This window comes from Tiliqua scincoides, chromosome 7, assembly GCF_035046505.1.
Source record: "Tiliqua scincoides isolate rTilSci1 chromosome 7, rTilSci1.hap2, whole genome shotgun sequence".
Lineage (NCBI taxonomy): Eukaryota > Metazoa > Chordata > Lepidosauria > Squamata > Scincidae > Tiliqua > Tiliqua scincoides.
In genome coordinates, this window is record NC_089827.1 from 77199240 (window position 1) to 77205239 (window position 6000).

The following is a 6000-nucleotide window of genomic DNA, read 5'->3' on the forward strand; positions in this document are numbered from 1 at the left end:
GGAACAGAATCTATCCCACTCCCTTGACCCAAAGGATAGGTTTGGTTGCCCAGTTGCTAAGTGCATTGAAACTGGAAGGAGGATACCTATCCTGGGCAGGAAGAGAAGATGAATCCACAAACTCATGTGCTCTTTCTAATTATAGTGTTTCACACATACAAAGGCTATCTGCAGGATATTTCTGTCTGCAGAATATTGACAGATTTTTGCTTCTTTTTTGTGCTGAACTTAACAAGGACTTCTAGGAAGTTAAAAGTGTCAACCAATAGGGGGAAAGGGGGATTAATTACAAGGGTTTTTAAAAAAGGATTTAGATTCATGGAATTATTTGAAAGACATGAACAAGAAAGCATTCTGCAGGTCATCATGGAGACAGATGGTTGGCAACCTTCAGTCTCGAAAGACTATGGTATAAGCCTACAGCACCCTGTATTCCCAGGTGGTCTCCCATCCAAGTACTAACCAGGCATGACCCTGCTTAGCTTCCGAGATCAGACGAGATCGGGCATGTGCAGGGTAACAGTGTGGTTTTAGTAATAATAATCAGGAACTGGGATACTACAGATTGGACAGACTAAGAATATATTCCCACAGCCAGCAAGTTGACATGAAAGTATCAACCACAAATCTTCAACCACAAATCTTCAACCACAAAGTATCAACCACAAAACTTCACTATAAATAATAAATCTCTAATAAATCTTTTCTAATTATTACAGATTTAATGGTATTTTTGTGTGAAAGGGTGAGGGTCCATGAGAGGATGTATAGGGGGTAACTTGTACCTAGGCCCAGGGTAAAAAAAGGGGCTCAGGAGACAAAGGAGGGTCCCCAGAAATTTCCTGGGATCTTATATATTTCAATTTCATCCGGACTTGATGCCCACATGGGATGCTGGGTGTACTGCAGCTGCAGCTGCCACAAGCCATATGTTCTGGATCAAGGAATGCATACCCGACACTCCTAAACGCTGTCAAAACTGGAAGGAAACTGGCATACTACAGTAGCTCTATCTTGTGGAGCTGCTTACTGTGAAACAGTGTATCATGTTCACAGCTATGGGACTACAGCAGCTGCCAAAGTACGTTTTGGTACACTCAGGACACTTTCCATTCTAGTGTGAGCCTAAATATGGTCTAATTTTCTGAATGACTTCTATATTTAAAATTTTTTAGAGACTTCAGTATTTTTGATTTTCTGTAATCCTGCATCTAGCTGCCAACACTGTGTGGGCAGGTGCACCTAGGCTGCAAAGACTTTTCCTGCTGTTGCCACACTCCCCCTGTCCTGTTTTACCCCCCTCCAAACCTGCCCTCCTCTCCCCTCTCCCTAGAGAAGGGGCCCAAAAGAAATGTTGTATGCCATAATAAAATTCTCTTGGAGATTCTGTTTGCATATGGTCCATGCCAATTCCAGTTTTTGTCTCAGTGGCCCTCAGGCTCATAAAGGTTAGGAACCATTGATATACACCCTATTGTTCAGAGCATGGTCACTCCAACTGTTAACCACAAAAGAATCCATTGGCTTTATGGCACTTGAAAAGTTAACACACTTATTTTATCAGAATGTTATGAAAGAGGTTAAGAGGTTGGCCACGGGCCAGAAAGAGGCTTGCTGCAGGCTGCATGTGGCCCCTGGGCCAGGGTTTGGAGACCCCTGGTCTATAACTCAAGAAGCCAGTGTAATTCCAAAGACTTTCCTGAGGGCAAAAGTATGACTCTTGGGTTTCTGCTGGACCAAAACAAGTGCAACTCAGAAGAGTGCTGTCATAAAAGTGTTTCTTTGGTCTCAATTTTTAGTTACATTAATCATAGCTATAAGATATAACCGGTAAGACTTTCTCTGTTTGCTTTTTAAAGAGAGTAGATGGCAGCTATAAGGGGACTTCATCAAACTCAGCCTTAACCCTTCCATCTTTCCAGTCCTACTTCACAAAATGTAGATGTGTTGTTAGAGTCTGCATTCAGGGCTCTCTTTCTCCAATACAGTATTAATGCTCCATAGGCACCTTGCAGAGTCTGTGCCTGATCAGCCCTGACCATGCTTACTTCTTTTATCCTCTCCCTCCTTTCTGTTCCTGAGATGTTTTCTAATATTTTCAATGTTTTGTAGTGTTATTGAGCTGTTGTTTTTCCCCTGTTGCCACAGCAGAGTCACTATTTTTAAAGTGATTGATTTGCTTGGGTTGTTTTCAAGCAGTTTCCTTACATAAAAGAATAAATTATAATTAAGCAAGTTTACATATATCTCTAAAAAACATTTCCAAATGTCCATAAACATATCCATATTCAGTTGCCTTCTATAAGCTGCCATCTATGCTCAAATGTTGATAAGAGTTAAGCAGTTCTCAATGAGTAAGTCCATTTCCACTCATTCCCAGACCAATTAATATTGATTGGAAAGTCACCACTGGAAGCTTCTTGGACCGGAAGAAGGAGCTTGCCTGCCTTGCCTTTGAAGGAAAAATGAACAGTGATTACAGCATCATTTGCTTATGTCACGGCCAAGTGGAGAAGAGTTTCAATATTAGCTCTGTTGCCACTAGCCCAGAAATTAAGAACCATCAGAAGGGATATCTGGGCAAAACCTCCTCTTAATACAATTATGTAGAGGTGTTTATATATATTTTTAAGATTTTGCTGTTTCTCAAAGTTAGAAGTTCAGAAACCAGAGTTATGTGTTTTTATTTTATAAATTGTAATTATATAATCACTTTAAATGTGTACTAAGTAGGCGACATAGGTGGTACACTATCAGCAAATGCAAATACAAGCATGTTGTGGTGTTAGAGAATATGTAGATGTTAGAGAATTGTTTAATTCTCTAACATCTACACATTCTCTAACACCAGTTAGAGAATTTGGGATGGGACAAGTTTCTGGAGGAAAAATCCATTACGGAGTACAAGCCATGATTGTATGCGCAACCTCCTGATTTTAGAAATGGGCTGTCAGAATGCCAGATGCAAGGGAGGGCACCAGGATGAGGTCTCGTTATCTGGTGTGCTCCCTGGGGCATTTGGTGGGCCACTGTGAGATACAGGAAGCTGGACTAGATGGGCCTATGGCCTGCTCCAGTGGGGCTGTTCTTATGTTCTTAACTACAATTCCCAGAAGGCCTTGCAGGTCTCTTGTTATCTGGTGTGCTCCCTGGGGCATTTGGTGAGCCGCTGTGATATACAGGAAGCTGGACTAGATGGGCCTATGGCCTGATCCAGTGGGGCTGTTCTTATGTTCTTATGTTAGTACATGCTTGTGTTTGCATCTGCTGACAGTGCCCTGTCAGAGTCAAGACATTCTTTTCTGTAATACCCTGTTCAAGTGCCTTATAGTAAGAAAAATGCAAGCAAGTTTGGAACAACAGTATGCAATAAAATTTTGTGTGAAACTGAGGAAAAGTGCATCAGAAACTTTGGAAATGGTGAGGAAAGCTTATGGACAAGCTGCGCTACCATCTGCACAAGTGTACCAATGGCATAAAGCCTTCAAGGAAGGACAAGAAGGTGATGAAGATGATCAGAACACCCCTCTTCATCAAAAAAGGAGCAGAATGTAGATGCAGTGAGGTCTGTTCTCAACAGTGATTGATGGCTCACAATCAGAATGATTGCAGAGGAAACAGGAATTCCCAAGTCAATTGTTCATGAAATTGTGACTCAGAATTTGTTACTGTGCTTTGGCTGTCAGAGAGTGGCTGAAAAACACATCATGGTGCTTCCTCATCCATCCTACAGCCCTGACTTGGCTCCTTGCAACTTTTTTTTTTTAATTTTTAAAATATTTTTCAAAGAAAATATAAACAAACACACATAGCACAAAAACATAACGCTTCACTACACAAAAAAGGAGTGCAGGAAATCATATATCATCATATATCACTAAATAAATCATTACATATCTTAATCAAGTTCCTCTTCTAAATTTACCTCTTAATATCACTTTTCATTCATCTATCATATCATATCAAATTATATATGTAATACAATAATCTAAATGCCCTATCATATATTTCTAAACTCCAGCTCCTGATTTTGCCTCGAGGTTGACTCCTGAAGCCTTTTCCACAACTGGATGTAGCCACAAGGCAGTGGAGGTTTGGGATCAGAGTTTTCCTTCTCTTAGATGTGCTGCCTTACCCCCCTTCCCCCTGCATCCTCCATTTCACTCAACACAGCTCTCTCTCCAATTTCCAGGTACCCACAGAGCCCTCTCTGCCCCTCCCCCCGCATCCTCCGTTTCACTCAACACAGCTCTCCAATTTCCAGGTACCCACAATACCCTCTCTGCCCCTCCCCCCGCATCCTCCGTTTCACTCCCCAGCTCTCCAATTTCCAGGTACCCACAATACCCTCTCTGCCCCTCCCCCCGCATCCTCCGTTTCACTCAACCCAGCTCTCCAATTTCCAGGTACCCACAATACCCTCTCTGCCCCTCCCCCCGCATCCTCCGTTTCACTCAACACAGCTCTCTTTCCAATTTCCAGGTACCCACAGAGCCCTCTCTGCCCCTTGGCTCAACGATCTCCGACACTCTTTCTCTCAATACCGAGCTAAACAAATGCATCGGTAAAGCAGCTACCACGTTGTCCAGACTCACAAAGAGAGTCTGGTCCAACCAGAAGCTGAAGGAACATACCAAGATCCAGGTCTACAGAGCTTGCGTCCTGAGTACACTTCTGTACTGCAGCGAGTCATGGACTCTCCGCTCACAACAGGAGAGGAAACTGAACGCTTTCCACATGCGCTGCCTCCGGCGCATCCTCGGCATCACCTGGCAGGACAAAGTTCCTAACAGCACAGTCCTGGAACATGCTGGAATCCCTAGCATGTATGCACTGCTGAAACAGAGATGCCTGCGTTGGCTCGGTCATGTTGTGAGAATGGAGGATGGCCGGATCCCAAAGGATCTCCTCTATGGAGAACTCGTGCAAGGAAAGCGCCCTGCAGGTAGACCACAGCTGCGATACAAGGACATCTGCAAGAGGGTTCTGAAGGCCTTAGGTGTGGACCTCAACTGGTGGGAAACCCTGGCCTCTGAGCGGCCCGCTTGGAGGCAGGCTGTGCAGCATGGCCTTTCCCAGTTTGAAGAGATACTTGGCCAACAGTCTGAGGCAAAGAGGCAAAGAAGGAAGGCCCATAGCCAGGGAGACAGACCAGGGACAGACTGCACTTGCTCCCAGTGTGGAAGGGATTGTCACTCCCAGATTGGCCTTTTCAGCCACACTAGACGCTGTGCCAGAACCACCTTTCAGAGCACGATACCAATCTTTCGAGACTGAAGGTTGCCAATACAACGTATTTCTAAAACTTCATTTTCAACCAAGCATAAAAAGGTTTCCATTGCTCAATTTGTGTCGGTTTTTGTTGGTGATCCAAAATTTCTAAAAGTTTGCCCATTTCTGCCACATTCATTATATTCTCTTTCTCTTCTTCCTCACACTTCATGGAACATGTCTCAAAATTTTGACTTTATTATCATCCACTAACTATTCCTTTTCCTGTGAGGCCTTCAGTAATTTATCTCTGTAAAAGGTTCTGATGAATTTCTCTTGATAATTCATGTTTTCTGAGACAAAAAGTGCTCACTCTTCTTACTGAATCCAATTCTTTAGATACCTCCTCCATCGGTGTATAAATCCATTCTGATATTAATCTGACAACCCATCGCGACGTATCTTCTCCTTTCTCTTCTGGTATATTTTGTATTCTCACCACTCGAGCTGCACTATCCATCTGAATTTCCATTAACGTTGTCTCTGTGTCTTGCTGATTTCTATCTCTGATATTTTATCTTGATCTTTTCTTATAAGTTAATCTAATTGCTTAGTTAAAGCACCCATGCTGGCTTGGGTCTTTACAGATTGGTTTATTTGTTGCTGTACCATTACCAACAGTTTTTCCATGTTGTCTTGCATAGTCTGTTTCCAGTCTTTCCCTTTCAATTTCTCTTGTACTAATTTTCCAAGTCCCGTCTCCGAAGCTGGCGAGCTTTGGACTTTCGC

At 43.0% G+C, this 6000-nt stretch overlaps 1 pseudogene; it reads right to left on the reverse strand.

Moving 5' to 3' along the window:
* Nucleotides 1–414: 414 nt before the first annotated feature.
* Nucleotides 415–536, reverse strand: LOC136658272 (5S ribosomal RNA; annotated as a pseudogene).
* Nucleotides 537–6000: the final 5464 nt, after the last annotated feature.